The sequence below is a fragment of the Gasterosteus aculeatus genome, unplaced genomic scaffold (assembly GCF_964276395.1).
Source record: "Gasterosteus aculeatus unplaced genomic scaffold, fGasAcu3.hap1.1 HAP1_SCAFFOLD_23, whole genome shotgun sequence".
Taxonomy (NCBI): domain Eukaryota; kingdom Metazoa; phylum Chordata; class Actinopteri; order Perciformes; family Gasterosteidae; genus Gasterosteus; species Gasterosteus aculeatus.
In genome coordinates, this window is record NW_027554882.1 from 176,462 (window position 1) to 195,567 (window position 19,106).

Here is a 19,106-nt window from a genome sequence, read left to right on the forward strand (position 1 = left end):
CCTCACAGATCGGTGAAGTTAAAATCAGTGATTTGAGACTTGCATAACAAAGGCACTATTGATGAGTAAGCATAAGTCACTTGCCAAAAGCCTCAGTCTTAAAAACTATGTGGAGGTGAGACTTGTTTTACTCAAAGCAGAAATCATTTCCAACACCACACCACTGATTCAGGTTACCATTTCTTTTATTTTCCACAATTTAAAGGGTGCACCGTTCCCGGAGGTGCTGCAATACCGGGTCGATGCTTGGAGTGAACGGAGCAAGCCCCTTTTTCATCTCCCAGAGCTAAAAATCGGCTTAATATGTAGTCCTCGTATAGAGGACATATCAGATATTAAACTGATAAGAACAGATACTACACTTGATCTTAGCCAAAAGGCCGAGAAGCGATAACACCAAACTGTTTGTTTGCAGACCCAACGTACCAGCACATATCTCAATTGTCGCGGTGCGGTTCTTTCAACTGGGCGTAGCAGTCGCTTGCTACTTAACAACCCACTCCCCACGCTGCCCCCGTCCTCAAAAAAGCTAAAATCATTGATTTGTTTACAAGCAAAAGTGTAAACTCCTGCTGAAATCTGGTTGATTTCACTGTTGTTTCAGACACTAGAGACTCCAGTGATGATTAATCACTGTAAAGTCCTGCTGAAAATCTTGTTGATTTCACAATGGATTCAGACAGGGATTTGAGACTTGCTGCAAGGCTCCACTAGTGACTCCAGTGATGATTCCTGCTGAAAATCTTGTTGATTTCACAATGAATTCAGACAGTGATTTGCTGATTTGAGACGTGCTCCACCGGAGACTCCAGTAAAGTGACCATTAATCCCTGTAAAATCCTGCTGAAATCTGGTTGATTTCACTTTGGATTCAGACAGTGATTTGAGACTTGCTGCACTAGTGACTCCAGTGATAAGTAAACACAACTTTGTTTGTGCTCCATTGTCAGGAGCCTCTGTCCAACTACTTTTCTTTTCACACAAGTACATGAGGCTCAGCCAATTGGCAGAGCCTGCCAAAAATATGGTCAACTCATTGTTGTTCCTCTCCACGGAAGTCTTTAGTAAAAGGCGAAAGACTTACGCGTATTGAAGAGAAACCAAAGTCAGTTGCGGAATCAGGTGGCAGGCAGCCTTATATCCCAGTCGCAACAGTGATCCCTCTTGTGGTTGGGACTGGTTGAGCTGCGGTTGTCCAATGCCAAACCCATTCCCCAGCACCAGCCATCAAAAACTCATTGATTTGTTTACAAGCAAAAGTGTAAAGTCCTGCTGAAATGTGCTTGATTTCACTTTGGATTCAGACAGTGATTTGCTGATTTGAGACGTGCTCCACTGGAGACTCCAGCGCAGTGATGATTAATGCTGAAATCTGGTTGATTTCACTTTGGATTCAGACAGTGATTTGCTGATTGTAGACTCCCTCCACCGGAGACTCCAGTGCAGTGGTGATTAATCCGTGTAAAATCCTGCTGAAATGTGGTTGATTTCACTAGGGATTCAGACAGTGATGATTAAACGGGACACCTGGTTTTTCTTTGACTTCAATATCAGGGGAGAGCGCGAACGCAGTCCCCCACTACCACAAATTATGCAGTCGAGATTCCCACATTTGGGGAATTCGCAGTGGTCAGCACAGTCGCAGTGCAATGACTGAGCCTCGCCCTGGGTGAACCACCTTCTTGATCATGGTATCTCCCCTGCCAGGTAAGTATGAGTTGGTGGTGACAGAGGCAGGGACGGTATTCCCAGTCACAGCATTTGTGGTGACGGTTCGCAGATGGCACCGTCCTCACAGATCGGTGAAGTTAAAATCAGTGATTTGAGACTTGCAAAACAAAGGCACTATTGATGAGTAAGCATAAGTCACTTGCCAAAAGCCTCAGTCTTAAAAACTATGTGGAGGTGAGACTTGTTTTACTCAAAGCAGAAATCATTTCCAACACCACACCACTGATTCAGGTTACCATTTCTTTTATTTTCCACAATTTAAAGGGTGCACCGTTCCCGGAGGTGCTGCAATACCGGGTCGATGCTTGGAGTGAACGGAGCAAGCCCCTTTTTCATCTCCCAGAGATAAAAATCGGCTTAATATGTAGTCCTCGTATAGAGGACATATCAGATATTAAACTGATAAGAACAGATACTACACTTGATCTTAGCCAAAAGGCCGAGAAGCGATAACACCAAACTGTTTGTTTGCAGACCCAACGTACCAGCACATATCTCAATTGTCGCGGTGCGGTTCTTTCAACTGGGCGTAGCAGTCGCTTGCTACTTAACAACCCACTCCCCACGCTGCCCCCGTCCTCAAAAAAGCTAAAATCATTGATTTGTTTACAAGCAAAAGTGTAAACTCCTGCTGAAATCTGGTTGATTTCACTGTTGTTTCAGACACTAGAGACTCCAGTGATGATTAATCACTGTAAAGTCCTGCTGAAAATCTTGTTGATTTCACAATGGATTCAGACAGGGATTTGAGACTTGCTGCAAGGCTCCACTAGTGACTCCAGTGATGATTCCTGCTGAAAATCTTGTTGATTTCACAATGAATTCAGACAGTGATTTGCTGATTTGAGACGTGCTCCACCGGAGACTCCAGTAAAGTGACCATTAATCCCTGTAAAATCCTGCTGAAATCTGGTTGATTTCACTTTGGATTCAGACAGTGATTTGAGACTTGCTGCACTAGTGACTCCAGTGATAAGTAAACACAACTTTGTTTGTGCTCCATTGTCAGGAGCCTCTGTCCAACTACTTTTCTTTTCACACAAGTACATGAGGCTCAGCCAATTGGCAGAGCCTGCCAAAAATATGGTCAACTCATTGTTGTTCCTCTCCACGGAAGTCTTTAGTAAAAGGCGAAAGACTTACGCGTATTGAAGAGAAACCAAAGTCAGTTGCGGAATCAGGTGGCAGGCAGCCTTATATCCCAGTCGCAACAGTGATCCCTCTTGTGGTTGGGACTGGTTGAGCTGCGGTTGTCCAATGCCAAACCCATTCCCCAGCACCAGCCATCAAAAACTCATTGATTTGTTTACAAGCAAAAGTGTAAAGTCCTGCTGAAATGTGCTTGATTTCACTTTGGATTCAGACAGTGATTTGCTGATTTGAGACGTGCTCCACTGGAGACTCCAGCGCAGTGATGATTAATGCTGAAATCTGGTTGATTTCACTTTGGATTCAGACAGTGATTTGCTGATTGTAGACTCCCTCCACCGGAGACTCCAGTGCAGTGGTGATTAATCCGTGTAAAATCCTGCTGAAATGTGGTTGATTTCACTAGGGATTCAGACAGTGATGATTAAACGGGACACCTGGTTTTTCTTTGACTTCAATATCAGGGGAGAGCGCGAACGCAGTCCCCCACTACCACAAATTATGCAGTCGAGATTCCCACATTTGGGGAATTCGCAGTGGTCAGCACAGTCGCAGTGCAATGACTGAGCCTCGCCCTGGGTGAACCACCTTCTTGATCATGGTATCTCCCCTGCCAGGTAAGTATGAGTTGGTGGTGACAGAGGCAGGGACGGTATTCCCAGTCACAGCATTTGTGGTGACGGTTCGCAGATGGCACCGTCCTCACAGATCGGTGAAGTTAAAATCAGTGATTTGAGACTTGCAAAACAAAGGCACTATTGATGAGTAAGCATAAGTCACTTGCCAAAAGCCTCAGTCTTAAAAACTATGTGGAGGTGAGACTTGTTTTACTCAAAGCAGAAATCATTTCCAACACCACACCACTGATTCAGGTTACCATTTCTTTTATTTTCCACAATTTAAAGGGTGCACCGTTCCCGGAGGTGCTGCAATACCGGGTCGATGCTTGGAGTGAACGGAGCAAGCCCCTTTTTCATCTCCCAGAGATAAAAATCGGCTTAATATGTAGTCCTCGTATAGAGGACATATCAGATATTAAACTGATAAGAACAGATACTACACTTGATCTTAGCCAAAAGGCCGAGAAGCGATAACACCAAACTGTTTGTTTGCAGACCCAACGTACCAGCACATATCTCAATTGTCGCGGTGCGGTTCTTTCAACTGGGCGTAGCAGTCGCTTGCTACTTAACAACCCACTCCCCACGCTGCCCCCGTCCTCAAAAAAGCTAAAATCATTGATTTGTTTACAAGCAAAAGTGTAAACTCCTGCTGAAATCTGGTTGATTTCACTGTTGTTTCAGACACTAGAGACTCCAGTGATGATTAATCACTGTAAAGTCCTGCTGAAAATCTTGTTGATTTCACAATGGATTCAGACAGGGATTTGAGACTTGCTGCAAGGCTCCACTAGTGACTCCAGTGATGATTCCTGCTGAAAATCTTGTTGATTTCACAATGAATTCAGACAGTGATTTGCTGATTTGAGACGTGCTCCACCGGAGACTCCAGTAAAGTGACCATTAATCCCTGTAAAATCCTGCTGAAATCTGGTTGATTTCACTTTGGATTCAGACAGTGATTTGAGACTTGCTGCACTAGTGACTCCAGTGATAAGTAAACACAACTTTGTTTGTGCTCCATTGTCAGGAGCCTCTGTCCAACTACTTTTCTTTTCACACAAGTACATGAGGCTCAGCCAATTGGCAGAGCCTGCCAAAAATATGGTCAACTCATTGTTGTTCCTCTCCACGGAAGTCTTTAGTAAAAGGCGAAAGACTTACGCGTATTGAAGAGAAACCAAAGTCAGTTGCGGAATCAGGTGGCAGGCAGCCTTATATCCCAGTCGCAACAGTGATCCCTCTTGTGGTTGGGACTGGTTGAGCTGCGGTTGTCCAATGCCAAACCCATTCCCCAGCACCAGCCATCAAAAACTCATTGATTTGTTTACAAGCAAAAGTGTAAAGTCCTGCTGAAATGTGCTTGATTTCACTTTGGATTCAGACAGTGATTTGCTGATTTGAGACGTGCTCCACTGGAGACTCCAGCGCAGTGATGATTAATGCTGAAATCTGGTTGATTTCACTTTGGATTCAGACAGTGATTTGCTGATTGTAGACTCCCTCCACCGGAGACTCCAGTGCAGTGGTGATTAATCCGTGTAAAATCCTGCTGAAATGTGGTTGATTTCACTAGGGATTCAGACAGTGATGATTAAACGGGACACCTGGTTTTTCTTTGACTTCAATATCAGGGGAGAGCGCGAACGCAGTCCCCCACTACCACAAATTATGCAGTCGAGATTCCCACATTTGGGGAATTCGCAGTGGTCAGCACAGTCGCAGTGCAATGACTGAGCCTCGCCCTGGGTGAACCACCTTCTTGATCATGGTATCTCCCCTGCCAGGTAAGTATGAGTTGGTGGTGACAGAGGCAGGGACGGTATTCCCAGTCACAGCATTTGTGGTGACGGTTCGCAGATGGCACCGTCCTCACAGATCGGTGAAGTTAAAATCAGTGATTTGAGACTTGCAAAACAAAGGCACTATTGATGAGTAAGCATAAGTCACTTGCCAAAAGCCTCAGTCTTAAAAACTATGTGGAGGTGAGACTTGTTTTACTCAAAGCAGAAATCATTTCCAACACCACACCACTGATTCAGGTTACCATTTCTTTTATTTTCCACAATTTAAAGGGTGCACCGTTCCCGGAGGTGCTGCAATACCGGGTCGATGCTTGGAGTGAACGGAGCAAGCCCCTTTTTCATCTCCCAGAGATAAAAATCGGCTTAATATGTAGTCCTCGTATAGAGGACATATCAGATATTAAACTGATAAGAACAGATACTACACTTGATCTTAGCCAAAAGGCCGAGAAGCGATAACACCAAACTGTTTGTTTGCAGACCCAACGTACCAGCACATATCTCAATTGTCGCGGTGCGGTTCTTTCAACTGGGCGTAGCAGTCGCTTGCTACTTAACAACCCACTCCCCACGCTGCCCCCGTCCTCAAAAAAGCTAAAATCATTGATTTGTTTACAAGCAAAAGTGTAAACTCCTGCTGAAATCTGGTTGATTTCACTGTTGTTTCAGACACTAGAGACTCCAGTGATGATTAATCACTGTAAAGTCCTGCTGAAAATCTTGTTGATTTCACAATGGATTCAGACAGAGATTTGAGACTTGCTGCAAGGCTCCACTAGTGACTCCAGTGATGATTCATCTCTGCAAAGTCCTGCTGAAAATCTTGTTGATTTCACAATGGATTCAGACAGAGATTTGAGACTTGCTGCAAGGCTCCACTAGTGACTCCAGTGATGATTCCTGCTGAAAATCTTGTTGATTTCACAATGAATTCAGACAGTGATTTGCTGATTTGAGACGTGCTCCACCGGAGACTCCAGTAAAGTGACCATTAATCCCTGTAAAATCCTGCTGAAATCTGGTTGATTTCACTTTGGATTCAGACAGTGATTTGAGACTTGCTGCACTAGTGACTCCAGTGATAAGTAAACACAACTTTGTTTGTGCTCCATTGTCAGGAGCCTCTGTCCAACTACTTTTCTTTTCACACAAGTACATGAGGCTCAGCCAATTGGCAGAGCCTGCCAAAAATATGGTCAACACATTGTTGTTCCTCTCCACGGAAGTCTTTAGTAAAAGGCGAAAGACTTATGCGTATTGAAGAGAAACCAAAGTCAGTTGCGGAATCAGGTGGCAGGCAGCCTTATATCCCAGTCGCAACAGTGATCCCTCTTGTGGTTGGGACTGGTTGAGCTGCGGTTGTCCAATGCCAAACCCATTCCCCAGCACCAGCCATCAAAAACTCATTGATTTGTTTACAAGCAAAAGTGTAAAGTCCTGCTGAAATGTGCTTGATTTCACTTTGGATTCAGACAGTGATTTGCTGATTTGAGACGTGCTCCACTGGAGACTCCAGCGCAGTGATGATTAATGCTGAAATCTGGTTGATTTCACTTTGGATTCAGACAGTGATTTGCTGATTGTAGACTCCCTCCACCGGAGACTCCAGTGCAGTGGTGATTAATCCGTGTAAAATCCTGCTGAAATGTGGTTGATTTCACTAGGGATTCAGACAGTGATGATTAAACGGGACACCTGGTTTTTCTTTGACTTCAATATCAGGGGAGAGCGCGAACGCAGTCCCCCACTACCACAAATTATGCAGTCGAGATTCCCACATTTGGGGAATTCGCAGTGGTCAGCACAGTCGCAGTGCAATGACTGAGCCTCGCCCTGGGTGAACCACCTTCTTGATCATGGTATCTCCCCTGCCAGGTAAGTATGAGTTGGTGGTGACAGAGGCAGGGACGGTATTCCCAGTCACAGCATTTGTGGTGACGGTTCGCAGATGGCACCGTCCTCACAGATCGGTGAAGTTAAAATCAGTGATTTGAGACTTGCAAAACAAAGGCACTATTGATGAGTAAGCCAAAAGCCGCAGTCTTAAAAACTATGTGGAGGTGAGACTTGTTTTACTCAAAGCAGAAATCATTTCCAACACCACACCACTGATTCAGGTTACCATTTCTTTTATTTTCCACAATTTAAAGGGTGCACCGTTCCCGGAGGTGCTGCAATACCGGGTCGATGCTTGGAGTGAACGGAGCAAGCCCCTTTTTCATCTCCCAGAGCTAAAAATCGGCTTAATATGTAGTCCTCGTATAGAGGACATATCAGATATTAAACTGATAAGAACAGATACTACACTTGATCTTAGCCAAAAGGCCGAGAAGCGATAACACCAAACTGTTTGTTTGCAGACCCAACGTACCAGCACATATCTCAATTGTCGCGGTGCGGTTCTTTCAACTGGGCGTAGCAGTCGCTTGCTACTTAACAACCCACTCCCCATGCTGCCCCCGTCCTCAAAAAAGCTAAAATCATTGATTTGTTTACAAGCAAAAGTGTAAACTCCTGCTGAAATCTGGTTGATTTCACTGTTGTTTCAGACACTAGAGACTCCAGTGATGATTAATCACTGTAAAGTCCTGCTGAAAATCTTGTTGATTTCACAATGGATTCAGACAGAGATTTGAGACTTGCTGCAAGGCTCCACTAGTGACTCCAGTGATGATTCCTGCTGAAAATCTTGTTGATTTCACAATGAATTCAGACAGTGATTTGCTGATTTGAGACGTGCTCCACCGGAGACTCCAGTAAAGTGACCATTAATCCCTGTAAAATCCTGCTGAAATCTGGTTGATTTCACTTTGGATTCAGACAGTGATTTGAGACTTGCTGCACTAGTGACTCCAGTGATAAGTAAACACAACTTTGTTTGTGCTCCATTGTCAGGAGCCTCTGTCCAACTACTTTTCTTTTCACACAAGTACATGAGGCTCAGCCAATTGGCAGAGCCTGCCAAAAATATGGTCAACTCATTGTTGTTCCTCTCCACGGAAGTCTTTAGTAAAAGGCGAAAGACTTACGCGTATTGAAGAGAAACCAAAGTCAGTTGCGGAATCAGGTGGCAGGCAGCCTTATATCCCAGTCGCAACAGTGATCCCTCTTGTGGTTGGGACTGGTTGAGCTGCGGTTGTCCAATGCCAAACCCATTCCCCAGCACCAGCCATCAAAAACTCATTGATTTGTTTACAAGCAAAAGTGTAAAGTCCTGCTGAAATGTGCTTGATTTCACTTTGGATTCAGACAGTGATTTGCTGATTTGAGACGTGCTCCACTGGAGACTCCAGCGCAGTGATGATTAATGCTGAAATCTGGTTGATTTCACTTTGGATTCAGACAGTGATTTGCTGATTGTAGACTCCCTCCACCGGAGACTCCAGTGCAGTGGTGATTAATCCGTGTAAAATCCTGCTGAAATGTGGTTGATTTCACTAGGGATTCAGACAGTGATGATTAAACGGGACACCTGGTTTTTCTTTGACTTCAATATCAGGGGAGAGCGCGAACGCAGTCCCCCACTACCACAAATTATGCAGTCGAGATTCCCACATTTGGGGAATTCGCAGTGGTCAGCACAGTCGCAGTGCAATGACTGAGCCTCGCCCTGGGTGAACCACCTTCTTGATCATGGTATCTCCCCTGCCAGGTAAGTATGAGTTGGTGGTGACAGAGGCAGGGACGGTATTCCCAGTCACAGCATTTGTGGTGACGGTTCGCAGATGGCACCGTCCTCACAGATCGGTGAAGTTAAAATCAGTGATTTGAGACTTGCAAAACAAAGGCACTATTGATGAGTAAGCATAAGTCACTTGCCAAAAGCCTCAGTCTTAAAAACTATGTGGAGGTGAGACTTGTTTTACTCAAAGCAGAAATCATTTCCAACACCACACCACTGATTCAGGTTACCATTTCTTTTATTTTCCACAATTTAAAGGGTGCACCGTTCCCGGAGGTGCTGCAATACCGGGTCGATGCTTGGAGTGAACGGAGCAAGCCCCTTTTTCATCTCCCAGAGATAAAAATCGGCTTAATATGTAGTCCTCGTATAGAGGACATATCAGATATTAAACTGATAAGAACAGATACTACACTTGATCTTAGCCAAAAGGCCGAGAAGCGATAACACCAAACTGTTTGTTTGCAGACCCAACGTACCAGCACATATCTCAATTGTCGCGGTGCGGTTCTTTCAACTGGGCGTAGCAGTCGCTTGCTACTTAACAACCCACTCCCCACGCTGCCCCCGTCCTCAAAAAAGCTAAAATCATTGATTTGTTTACAAGCAAAAGTGTAAACTCCTGCTGAAATCTGGTTGATTTCACTGTTGTTTCAGACACTAGAGACTCCAGTGATGATTAATCACTGTAAAGTCCTGCTGAAAATCTTGTTGATTTCACAATGGATTCAGACAGAGATTTGAGACTTGCTGCAAGGCTCCACTAGTGACTCCAGTGATGATTCATCTCTGCAAAGTCCTGCTGAAAATCTTGTTGATTTCACAATGGATTCAGACAGAGATTTGAGACTTGCTGCAAGGCTCCACTAGTGACTCCAGTGATGATTCCTGCTGAAAATCTTGTTGATTTCACAATGAATTCAGACAGTGATTTGCTGATTTGAGACGTGCTCCACCGGAGACTCCAGTAAAGTGACCATTAATCCCTGTAAAATCCTGCTGAAATCTGGTTGATTTCACTTTGGATTCAGACAGTGATTTGAGACTTGCTGCACTAGTGACTCCAGTGATAAGTAAACACAACTTTGTTTGTGCTCCATTGTCAGGAGCCTCTGTCCAACTACTTTTCTTTTCACACAAGTACATGAGGCTCAGCCAATTGGCAGAGCCTGCCAAAAATATGGTCAACACATTGTTGTTCCTCTCCACGGAAGTCTTTAGTAAAAGGCGAAAGACTTATGCGTATTGAAGAGAAACCAAAGTCAGTTGCGGAATCAGGTGGCAGGCAGCCTTATATCCCAGTCGCAACAGTGATCCCTCTTGTGGTTGGGACTGGTTGAGCTGCGGTTGTCCAATGCCAAACCCATTCCCCAGCACCAGCCATCAAAAACTCATTGATTTGTTTACAAGCAAAAGTGTAAAGTCCTGCTGAAATGTGCTTGATTTCACTTTGGATTCAGACAGTGATTTGCTGATTTGAGACGTGCTCCACTGGAGACTCCAGCGCAGTGATGATTAATGCTGAAATCTGGTTGATTTCACTTTGGATTCAGACAGTGATTTGCTGATTGTAGACTCCCTCCACCGGAGACTCCAGTGCAGTGGTGATTAATCCGTGTAAAATCCTGCTGAAATGTGGTTGATTTCACTAGGGATTCAGACAGTGATGATTAAACGGGACACCTGGTTTTTCTTTGACTTCAATATCAGGGGAGAGCGCGAACGCAGTCCCCCACTACCACAAATTATGCAGTCGAGATTCCCACATTTGGGGAATTCGCAGTGGTCAGCACAGTCGCAGTGCAATGACTGAGCCTCGCCCTGGGTGAACCACCTTCTTGATCATGGTATCTCCCCTGCCAGGTAAGTATGAGTTGGTGGTGACAGAGGCAGGGACGGTATTCCCAGTCACAGCATTTGTGGTGACGGTTCGCAGATGGCACCGTCCTCACAGATCGGTGAAGTTAAAATCAGTGATTTGAGACTTGCAAAACAAAGGCACTATTGATGAGTAAGCCAAAAGCCGCAGTCTTAAAAACTATGTGGAGGTGAGACTTGTTTTACTCAAAGCAGAAATCATTTCCAACACCACACCACTGATTCAGGTTACCATTTCTTTTATTTTCCACAATTTAAAGGGTGCACCGTTCCCGGAGGTGCTGCAAAACCGGGTCGATGCTTGGAGTGAACGGAGCAAGCCCCTTTTTCATCTCCCAGAGCTAAAAATCGGCTTAATATGTAGTCCTCGTATAGAGGACATATCAGATATTAAACTGATAAGAACAGATACTACACTTGATCTTAGCCAAAAGGCCGAGAAGCGATAACACCAAACTGTTTGTTTGCAGACCCAACGTACCAGCACATATCTCAATTGTCGCGGTGCGGTTCTTTCAACTGGGCGTAGCAGTCGCTTGCTACTTAACAACCCACTCCCCATGCTGCCCCCGTCCTCAAAAAAGCTAAAATCATTGATTTGTTTACAAGCAAAAGTGTAAACTCCTGCTGAAATCTGGTTGATTTCACTGTTGTTTCAGACACTAGAGACTCCAGTGATGATTAATCACTGTAAAGTCCTGCTGAAAATCTTGTTGATTTCACAATGGATTCAGACAGAGATTTGAGACTTGCTGCAAGGCTCCACTAGTGACTCCAGTGATGATTCCTGCTGAAAATCTTGTTGATTTCACAATGAATTCAGACAGTGATTTGCTGATTTGAGACGTGCTCCACCGGAGACTCCAGTAAAGTGACCATTAATCCCTGTAAAATCCTGCTGAAATCTGGTTGATTTCACTTTGGATTCAGACAGTGATTTGAGACTTGCTGCACTAGTGACTCCAGTGATAAGTAAACACAACTTTGTTTGTGCTCCATTGTCAGGAGCCTCTGTCCAACTACTTTTCTTTTCACACAAGTACATGAGGCTCAGCCAATTGGCAGAGCCTGCCAAAAATATGGTCAACTCATTGTTGTTCCTCTCCACGGAAGTCTTTAGTAAAAGGCGAAAGACTTACGCGTATTGAAGAGAAACCAAAGTCAGTTGCGGAATCAGGTGGCAGGCAGCCTTATATCCCAGTCGCAACAGTGATCCCTCTTGTGGTTGGGACTGGTTGAGCTGCGGTTGTCCAATGCCAAACCCATTCCCCAGCACCAGCCATCAAAAACTCATTGATTTGTTTACAAGCAAAAGTGTAAAGTCCTGCTGAAATGTGCTTGATTTCACTTTGGATTCAGACAGTGATTTGCTGATTGTAGACTCCCTCCACCGGAGACTCCAGTGCAGTGGTGATTAATCCGTGTAAAATCCTGCTGAAATGTGGTTGATTTCACTAGGGATTCAGACAGTGATGATTAAACGGGACACCTGGTTTTTCTTTGACTTCAATATCAGGGGAGAGCGCGAACGCAGTCCCCCACTACCACAAATTATGCAGTCGAGATTCCCACATTTGGGGAATTCGCAGTGGTCAGCACAGTCGCAGTGCAATGACTGAGCCTCGCCCTGGGTGAACCACCTTCTTGATCATGGTATCTCCCCTGCCAGGTAAGTATGAGTTGGTGGTGACAGAGGCAGGGACGGTATTCCCAGTCACAGCATTTGTGGTGACGGTTCGCAGATGGCACCGTCCTCACAGATCGGTGAAGTTAAAATCAGTGATTTGAGACTTGCAAAACAAAGGCACTATTGATGAGTAAGCATAAGTCACTTGCCAAAAGCCTCAGTCTTAAAAACTATGTGGAGGTGAGACTTGTTTTACTCAAAGCAGAAATCATTTCCAACACCACACCACTGATTCAGGTTACCATTTCTTTTATTTTCCACAATTTAAAGGGTGCACCGTTCCCGGAGGTGCTGCAATACCGGGTCGATGCTTGGAGTGAACGGAGCAAGCCCCTTTTTCATCTCCCAGAGCTAAAAATCGGCTTAATATGTAGTCCTCGTATAGAGGACATATCAGATATTAAACTGATAAGAACAGATACTACACTTGATCTTAGCCAAAAGGCCGAGAAGCGATAACACCAAACTGTTTGTTTGCAGACCCAACGTACCAGCACATATCTCAATTGTCGCGGTGCGGTTCTTTCAACTGGGCGTAGCAGTCGCTTGCTACTTAACAACCCACTCCCCACGCTGCCCCCGTCCTCAAAAAAGCTAAAATCATTGATTTGTTTACAAGCAAAAGTGTAAACTCCTGCTGAAATCTGGTTGATTTCACTGTTGTTTCAGACACTAGAGACTCCAGTGATGATTAATCACTGTAAAGTCCTGCTGAAAATCTTGTTGATTTCACAATGGATTCAGACAGAGATTTGAGACTTGCTGCAAGGCTCCACTAGTGACTCCAGTGATGATTCATCTCTGCAAAGTCCTGCTGAAAATCTTGTTGATTTCACAATGGATTCAGACAGAGATTTGAGACTTGCTGCAAGGCTCCACTAGTGACTCCAGTGATGATTCCTGCTGAAAATCTTGTTGATTTCACAATGAATTCAGACAGTGATTTGCTGATTTGAGACGTGCTCCACCGAAGACTCCAGTAAAGTGACCATTAATCCCTGTAAAATCCTGCTGAAATCTGGTTGATTTCACTTTGGATTCAGACAGTGATTTGAGACTTGCTGCACTAGTGACTCCAGTGATAAGTAAACACAACTTTGTTTGTGCTCCATTGTCAGGAGCCTCTGTCCAACTACTTTTCTTTTCACACAAGTACATGAGGCTCAGCCAATTGGCAGAGCCTGCCAAAAATATGGTCAACTCATTGTTGTTCCTCTCCACGGAAGTCTTTAGTAAAAGGCGAAAGACTTATGCGTATTGAAGAAAAACCAAAGTCAGTTGCGGAATCAGGTGGCAGGCAGCCTTATATCCCAGTCGCAACAGTGATCCCTCTTGTGGTTGGGACTGGTTGAGCTGCGGTTGTCCAATGCCAAACCCATTCCCCAGCACCAGCCATCAAAAACTCATTGATTTGTTTACAAGCAAAAGTGTAAAGTCCTGCTGAAATGTGCTTGATTTCACTTTGGATTCAGACAGTGATTTGCTGATTTGAGACGTGCTCCACTGGAGACTCCAGCGCAGTGATGATTAATGCTGAAATGTGCTTGATCTCACTTTGGATTCAGACAGTGATTTGCTGATTGTAGACTCCCTCCACCGGAGACTCCAGTGCAGTGGTGATTAATCCGTGTAAAATCCTGCTGAAATGTGGTTGATTTCACTAGGGATTCAGACAGTGATGATTAAACGGGACACCTGGTTTTTCTTTGACTTCAATATCAGGGGAGAGCGCGAACGCAGTCCCCCACTACCACAAATTATGCAGTCGAGATTCCCACATTTGGGGAATTCGCAGTGGTCAGCACAGTCGCAGTGCAATGACTGAGCCTCGCCCTGGGTGAACCACCTTCTTGATCATGGTATCTCCCCTGCCAGGTAAGTATGAGTTGGTGGTGACAGAGGCAGGGACGGTATTCCCAGTCACAGCATTTGTGGTGACGGTTCGCAGATGGCACCGTCCTCACAGATCGGTGAAGTTAAAATCAGTGATTTGAGACTTGCAAAACAAAGGCACTATTGATGAGTAAGCCAAAAGCCGCAGTCTTAAAAACTATGTGGAGGTGAGACTTGTTTTACTCAAAGCAGAAATCATTTCCAACACCACACCACTGATTCAGGTTACCATTTCTTTTATTTTCCACAATTTAAAGGGTGCACCGTTCCCGGAGGTGCTGCAATACCGGGTCGATGCTTGGAGTGAACGGAGCAAGCCCCTTTTTCATCTCCCAGAGCTAAAAATCGGCTTAATATGTAGTCCTCGTATAGAGGACATATCAGATATTAAACTGATAAGAACAGATACTACACTTGATCTTAGCCAAAAGGCCGAGAAGCGATAACACCAAACTGTTTGTTTGCAGACCCAACGTACCAGCACATATCTCAATTGTCGCGGTGCGGTTCTTTCAACTGGGCGTAGCAGTCGCTTGCTACTTAACAACCCACTCCCCATGCTGCCCCCGTCCTCAAAAAAGCTAAAATCATTGATTTGTTTACAAGCAAAAGTGTAAACTCCTGCTGAAATCTGGTTGATTTCACTGTTGTTTCAGACACTAGAGACTCCAGTGATGATTAATCACTGTAAAGTCCTGCTGAAAATCTTGTTGATTTCACAATGGATTCAGACAGAGATTTGAGACTTGCTGCAAGGCTCCACTAGTGACTCCAGTGATGATTCCTGCTGAAAATCTTGTTGATTTCACAATGAATTCAGACAGTGATTTGCTGATTTGAGACGTGCTCCACCGGAGACTCCAGTAAAGTGACCATTAATCCCTGTAAAATCCTGCTGAAATCTGGTTGATTTCACTTTGGATTCAGACAGTGATTTGAGACTTGCTGCACTAGTGACTCCAGTGATAAGTAAACACAACTTTGTTTGTGCTCCATTGTCAGGAGCCTCTGTCCAACTACTTTTCTTTTCACACAAGTACATGAGGCTCAGCCAATTGGCAGAGCCTGCCAAAAATATGGTCAACACATTGTTGTTCCTCTCCACGGAAGTCTTTAGTAAAAGGCGAAAGACTTATGCGTATTGAAGAGAAACCAAAGTCAGTTGCGGAATCAGGTGGCAGGCAGCCTTATATCCCAGTCGCAACAGTGATCCCTCTTGTGGTTGGGACTGGTTGAGCTGCGGTTGTCCAATGCCAAACCCATTCCCCAGCACCAGCCATCAAAAACTCATTGATTTGTTTACAAGCAAAAGTGTAAAGTCCTGCTGAAATGTGCTTGATTTCACTTTGGATTCAGACAGTGATTTGCTGATTTGAGACGTGCTCCACTGGAGACTCCAGCGCAGTGATGATTAATGCTGAAATCTGGTTGATTTCACTTTGGATTCAGACAGTGATTTGCTGATTGTAGACTCCCTCCACCGGAGACTCCAGTGCAGTGGTGATTAATCCGTGTAAAATCCTGCTGAAATGTGGTTGATTTCACTAGGGATTCAGACAGTGATGATTAAACGGGACACCTGGTTTTTCTTTGACTTCAATATCAGGGGAGAGCGCGAACGCAGTCCCCCACTACCACAAATTATGCAGTCGAGATTCCCACATTTGGGGAATTCGCAGTGGTCAGCACAGTCGCAGTGCAATGACTGAGCCTCGCCCTGGGTGAACCACCTTCTTGATCATGGTATCTCCCCTGCCAGGTAAGTATGAGTTGGTGGTGACAGAGGCAGGGACGGTATTCCCAGTCACAGCATTTGTGGTGACGGTTCGCAGATGGCACCGTCCTCACAGATCGGTGAAGTTAAAATCAGTGATTTGAGACTTGCAAAACAAAGGCACTATTGATGAGTAAGCATAAGTCACTTGCCAAAAGCCTCAGTCTTAAAAACTATGTGGAGGTGAGACTTGTTTTACTCAAAGCAGAAATCATTTCCAACACCACACCACTGATTCAGGTTACCATTTCTTTTATTTTCCACAATTTAAAGGGTGCACCGTTCCCGGAGGTGCTGCAATACCGGGTCGATGCTTGGAGTGAACGGAGCAAGCCCCTTTTTCATCTCCCAGAGCTAAAAATCGGCTTAATATGTAGTCCTCGTATAGAGGACATATCAGATATTAAACTGATGAGAACAGATACTACACTTGATCTTAGCCAAAAGGCCGAGAAGCGATAACACCAAACTGTTTGTTTGCAGACCCAACGTACCAGCACATATCTCAATTGTCGCGGTGCGGTTCTTTCAACTGGGCGTAGCAGTCGCTTGCTACTTAACAACCCACTCCCCACGCTGCCCCCGTCCTCAAAAAAGCTAAAATCATTGATTTGTTTACAAGCAAAAGTGTAAACTCCTGCTGAAATCTGATTGATTTCACTGTTGTTTCAGACACTAGAGACTCCAGTGATGATTAATCACTGTAAAGTCCTGCTGAAAATCTTGTTGATTTCACAATGGATTCAGACAGAGATTTGAGACTTGCTGCAAGGCTCCACTAGTGACTCCAGTGATGATTCATCTCTGCAAAGTCCTGCTGAAAATCTTGTTGATTTCACAATGGATTCAGACAGAGATTTGAGACTTGCTGCAAGGCTCCACTAGTGACTCCAGTGATGATTCCTGCTGAAAATCTTGTTGATTTCACAATGAATTCAGACAGTGATTTGCTGATTTGAGACGTGCTCCACCGGAGACTCCAGTAAAGTGACCATTAATCCCTGTAAAATCCTGCTGAAATCTGGTTGATTTCACTTTGGATTCAGACAGTGATTTGAGACTTGCTGCACTAGTGACTCCAGTGATAAGTAAACACAACTTTGTTTGTGCTCCATTGTCAGGAGCCTCTGTCCAACTACTTTTCTTTTCACACAAGTACATGAGGCTCAGCCAATTGGCAGAGCCTGCCAAAAATATGGTCAACACATTGTTGTTCCTCTCCACGGAAGTCTTTAGTAAAAGGCGAAAGACTTATGCGTATTGAAGAAAAACCAAAGTCAGTTGCGGAATCAGGTGGCAGGCAGCCTTATATCCCAGTCGCAACAGTGATCCCTCTTGTGGTTGGGACTGGTTGAGCTGCGGTTGTCCAATGCCAAACCCATTCCCCAGCACCAGCCATCAAAAACTCATTGATTTGTTTACAAGCAAAAGTGTAAAGTCCTGCTGAAATGTGCTTGATTTCACTTTGGATTCAGACAGTGATTTGCTGATTTGAGACGTGCTCCACTGGAGACTCCAGCGCAGTGATGATTAATGCTGAAATGTGCTTGATCTCACTTTGGATTCAGACAGTGATTTGCTGATTGTAGACTCCCTCCACCGGAGACTCCAGTGCAGTGGTGATTAATCCGTGTAAAATCCTGCTGAAATGTGGTTGATTTCACTAGGGATTCAGACAGTGATGATTAAACGGGACACCTGGTTTTTCTTTGACTTCAATATCAGGGGAGAGCGCGAACGCAGTCCCCCACTACCACAAATTATGCAGTCGAGATTCCCACATTTGGGGAATTCGCAGTGGTCAGCACAGTCGCAGTGCAATGACTGAGCCTCGCCCTGGGTGAACCACCTTCTTGATCATGGTATCTCCCCTGCCAGGTAAGTATGAGTTGGTGGTGACAGAGGCAGGGACGGTATTCCCAGTCACAGCATTTGTGGTGACGGTTCGCAGATGGCACCGTCCTCACAGATCGGTGAAGTTAAAATCAGTGATTTGAGACTTGCAAAACAAAGGCACTATTGATGAGTAAGCCAAAAGCCGCAGTCTTAAAAACTATGTGGAGGTGAGACTTGTTTTACTCAAAGCAGAAATCATTTCCAACACCACACCACTGATTCAGGTTACCATTTCTTTTATTTTCCACAATTTAAAGGGTGCACCGTTCCCGGAGGTGCTGCAATACCGGGTCGATGCTTGGAGTGAACGGAGCAAGCCCCTTTTTCATCTCCCAGAGCTAAAAATCGGCTTAATATGTAGTCCTCGTATAGAGGACATATCAGATATTAAACTGATAAGAACAGATACTACACTTGATCTTAGCCAAAAGGCCGAGAAGCGATAACACCAAACTGTTTGTTTGCAGACCCAACGTACCAGCACATATCTCAATTGTCGCGGTGCGGTTCTTTCAACTGGGCGTAGCAGTCGCTTGCTACTTAACAACCCACTCCCCATGCTGCCCCCGTCCTCAAAAAAGCTAAAATCATTGATTTGTTTACAAGCAAAAGTGTAAACTCCTGCTGAAATCTGGTTGATTTCACTGTTGTTTCAGACACTAGAGACTCCAGTGATGATTAATCACTGTAAAGTCCTGCTGAAAATCTTGTTGATTTCACAATGGATTCAGACAGAGATTTGAGACTTGCTGCAAGGCTCCACTAGTGACTCCAGTGATGATTCCTGCTGAAAATCTTGTTGATTTCACAATGAATTCAGACAGTGATTTGCTGATTTGAGACGTGCTCCACCGGAGACTCCAGTAAAGTGACCATTAATCCCTGTAAAATCCTGCTGAAATCTGGTTGATTTCACTTTGGATTCAGACAGTGATTTGAGACTTGCTGCACTAGTGACTCCAGTGATAAGTAAACACAACTTTGTTTGTGC

General features: G+C 44.7%; 31 non-coding genes across 31 annotated transcripts; all 31 read right to left on the reverse strand.

Annotated features, from left to right (window-relative positions):
• Positions 1-201: 201 nt before the first annotated feature.
• On the reverse strand, positions 202-392 carry LOC144392284 (U2 spliceosomal RNA). The gene has a single exon (XR_013455670.1). It is a non-coding gene; the product is annotated as a U2 spliceosomal RNA (small nuclear RNA).
• A 602-nt stretch (positions 393-994) lies between these two features.
• Positions 995-1,109, reverse strand: LOC144392072 (U5 spliceosomal RNA). Its single transcript, XR_013455460.1, has one exon. It is a non-coding gene; the product is annotated as a U5 spliceosomal RNA (small nuclear RNA).
• Positions 1,110-1,551: 442 nt separating this feature from the next.
• LOC144392016 (U1 spliceosomal RNA) lies at positions 1,552-1,715 on the reverse strand. Its single transcript, XR_013455404.1, has one exon. It is a non-coding gene; the product is annotated as a U1 spliceosomal RNA (small nuclear RNA).
• Positions 1,716-1,991: 276 nt separating this feature from the next.
• On the reverse strand, positions 1,992-2,182 carry LOC144392459 (U2 spliceosomal RNA). Its single transcript, XR_013455846.1, has one exon. It is a non-coding gene; the product is annotated as a U2 spliceosomal RNA (small nuclear RNA).
• A 602-nt stretch (positions 2,183-2,784) lies between these two features.
• LOC144392073 (U5 spliceosomal RNA) lies at positions 2,785-2,899 on the reverse strand. The gene has a single exon (XR_013455461.1). It is a non-coding gene; the product is annotated as a U5 spliceosomal RNA (small nuclear RNA).
• Positions 2,900-3,341: 442 nt separating this feature from the next.
• On the reverse strand, positions 3,342-3,505 carry LOC144392103 (U1 spliceosomal RNA). Its single transcript, XR_013455490.1, has one exon. It is a non-coding gene; the product is annotated as a U1 spliceosomal RNA (small nuclear RNA).
• A 276-nt stretch (positions 3,506-3,781) lies between these two features.
• On the reverse strand, positions 3,782-3,972 carry LOC144392460 (U2 spliceosomal RNA). Its single transcript, XR_013455847.1, has one exon. It is a non-coding gene; the product is annotated as a U2 spliceosomal RNA (small nuclear RNA).
• A 602-nt stretch (positions 3,973-4,574) lies between these two features.
• LOC144392075 (U5 spliceosomal RNA) lies at positions 4,575-4,689 on the reverse strand. Its single transcript, XR_013455462.1, has one exon. It is a non-coding gene; the product is annotated as a U5 spliceosomal RNA (small nuclear RNA).
• A 442-nt stretch (positions 4,690-5,131) lies between these two features.
• Positions 5,132-5,295, reverse strand: LOC144392115 (U1 spliceosomal RNA). The gene has a single exon (XR_013455502.1). It is a non-coding gene; the product is annotated as a U1 spliceosomal RNA (small nuclear RNA).
• A 276-nt stretch (positions 5,296-5,571) lies between these two features.
• LOC144392461 (U2 spliceosomal RNA) lies at positions 5,572-5,762 on the reverse strand. The gene has a single exon (XR_013455848.1). It is a non-coding gene; the product is annotated as a U2 spliceosomal RNA (small nuclear RNA).
• A 705-nt stretch (positions 5,763-6,467) lies between these two features.
• On the reverse strand, positions 6,468-6,582 carry LOC144392062 (U5 spliceosomal RNA). Its single transcript, XR_013455450.1, has one exon. It is a non-coding gene; the product is annotated as a U5 spliceosomal RNA (small nuclear RNA).
• Positions 6,583-7,024: 442 nt separating this feature from the next.
• On the reverse strand, positions 7,025-7,188 carry LOC144392127 (U1 spliceosomal RNA). Its single transcript, XR_013455514.1, has one exon. It is a non-coding gene; the product is annotated as a U1 spliceosomal RNA (small nuclear RNA).
• Positions 7,189-7,451: 263 nt separating this feature from the next.
• LOC144392285 (U2 spliceosomal RNA) lies at positions 7,452-7,642 on the reverse strand. Its single transcript, XR_013455671.1, has one exon. It is a non-coding gene; the product is annotated as a U2 spliceosomal RNA (small nuclear RNA).
• Positions 7,643-8,244: 602 nt separating this feature from the next.
• LOC144392076 (U5 spliceosomal RNA) lies at positions 8,245-8,359 on the reverse strand. Its single transcript, XR_013455463.1, has one exon. It is a non-coding gene; the product is annotated as a U5 spliceosomal RNA (small nuclear RNA).
• A 442-nt stretch (positions 8,360-8,801) lies between these two features.
• On the reverse strand, positions 8,802-8,965 carry LOC144392139 (U1 spliceosomal RNA). Its single transcript, XR_013455526.1, has one exon. It is a non-coding gene; the product is annotated as a U1 spliceosomal RNA (small nuclear RNA).
• A 276-nt stretch (positions 8,966-9,241) lies between these two features.
• On the reverse strand, positions 9,242-9,432 carry LOC144392462 (U2 spliceosomal RNA). The gene has a single exon (XR_013455849.1). It is a non-coding gene; the product is annotated as a U2 spliceosomal RNA (small nuclear RNA).
• Positions 9,433-10,137: 705 nt separating this feature from the next.
• Positions 10,138-10,252, reverse strand: LOC144392064 (U5 spliceosomal RNA). The gene has a single exon (XR_013455451.1). It is a non-coding gene; the product is annotated as a U5 spliceosomal RNA (small nuclear RNA).
• A 442-nt stretch (positions 10,253-10,694) lies between these two features.
• Positions 10,695-10,858, reverse strand: LOC144392152 (U1 spliceosomal RNA). The gene has a single exon (XR_013455538.1). It is a non-coding gene; the product is annotated as a U1 spliceosomal RNA (small nuclear RNA).
• A 263-nt stretch (positions 10,859-11,121) lies between these two features.
• Positions 11,122-11,312, reverse strand: LOC144392445 (U2 spliceosomal RNA). The gene has a single exon (XR_013455833.1). It is a non-coding gene; the product is annotated as a U2 spliceosomal RNA (small nuclear RNA).
• Positions 11,313-11,914: 602 nt separating this feature from the next.
• Positions 11,915-12,029, reverse strand: LOC144392077 (U5 spliceosomal RNA). Its single transcript, XR_013455464.1, has one exon. It is a non-coding gene; the product is annotated as a U5 spliceosomal RNA (small nuclear RNA).
• A 349-nt stretch (positions 12,030-12,378) lies between these two features.
• LOC144392164 (U1 spliceosomal RNA) lies at positions 12,379-12,542 on the reverse strand. Its single transcript, XR_013455550.1, has one exon. It is a non-coding gene; the product is annotated as a U1 spliceosomal RNA (small nuclear RNA).
• A 276-nt stretch (positions 12,543-12,818) lies between these two features.
• Positions 12,819-13,009, reverse strand: LOC144392287 (U2 spliceosomal RNA). The gene has a single exon (XR_013455673.1). It is a non-coding gene; the product is annotated as a U2 spliceosomal RNA (small nuclear RNA).
• A 705-nt stretch (positions 13,010-13,714) lies between these two features.
• On the reverse strand, positions 13,715-13,829 carry LOC144392058 (U5 spliceosomal RNA). The gene has a single exon (XR_013455446.1). It is a non-coding gene; the product is annotated as a U5 spliceosomal RNA (small nuclear RNA).
• Positions 13,830-14,271: 442 nt separating this feature from the next.
• On the reverse strand, positions 14,272-14,435 carry LOC144392176 (U1 spliceosomal RNA). Its single transcript, XR_013455562.1, has one exon. It is a non-coding gene; the product is annotated as a U1 spliceosomal RNA (small nuclear RNA).
• A 263-nt stretch (positions 14,436-14,698) lies between these two features.
• LOC144392288 (U2 spliceosomal RNA) lies at positions 14,699-14,889 on the reverse strand. The gene has a single exon (XR_013455674.1). It is a non-coding gene; the product is annotated as a U2 spliceosomal RNA (small nuclear RNA).
• A 602-nt stretch (positions 14,890-15,491) lies between these two features.
• LOC144392065 (U5 spliceosomal RNA) lies at positions 15,492-15,606 on the reverse strand. The gene has a single exon (XR_013455452.1). It is a non-coding gene; the product is annotated as a U5 spliceosomal RNA (small nuclear RNA).
• A 442-nt stretch (positions 15,607-16,048) lies between these two features.
• LOC144392188 (U1 spliceosomal RNA) lies at positions 16,049-16,212 on the reverse strand. Its single transcript, XR_013455574.1, has one exon. It is a non-coding gene; the product is annotated as a U1 spliceosomal RNA (small nuclear RNA).
• Positions 16,213-16,488: 276 nt separating this feature from the next.
• Positions 16,489-16,679, reverse strand: LOC144392475 (U2 spliceosomal RNA). Its single transcript, XR_013455863.1, has one exon. It is a non-coding gene; the product is annotated as a U2 spliceosomal RNA (small nuclear RNA).
• Positions 16,680-17,384: 705 nt separating this feature from the next.
• Positions 17,385-17,499, reverse strand: LOC144392089 (U5 spliceosomal RNA). Its single transcript, XR_013455476.1, has one exon. It is a non-coding gene; the product is annotated as a U5 spliceosomal RNA (small nuclear RNA).
• A 442-nt stretch (positions 17,500-17,941) lies between these two features.
• LOC144392200 (U1 spliceosomal RNA) lies at positions 17,942-18,105 on the reverse strand. The gene has a single exon (XR_013455586.1). It is a non-coding gene; the product is annotated as a U1 spliceosomal RNA (small nuclear RNA).
• A 263-nt stretch (positions 18,106-18,368) lies between these two features.
• Positions 18,369-18,559, reverse strand: LOC144392289 (U2 spliceosomal RNA). Its single transcript, XR_013455676.1, has one exon. It is a non-coding gene; the product is annotated as a U2 spliceosomal RNA (small nuclear RNA).
• Between the last annotated feature and the right edge of the window lie 547 nt (positions 18,560-19,106).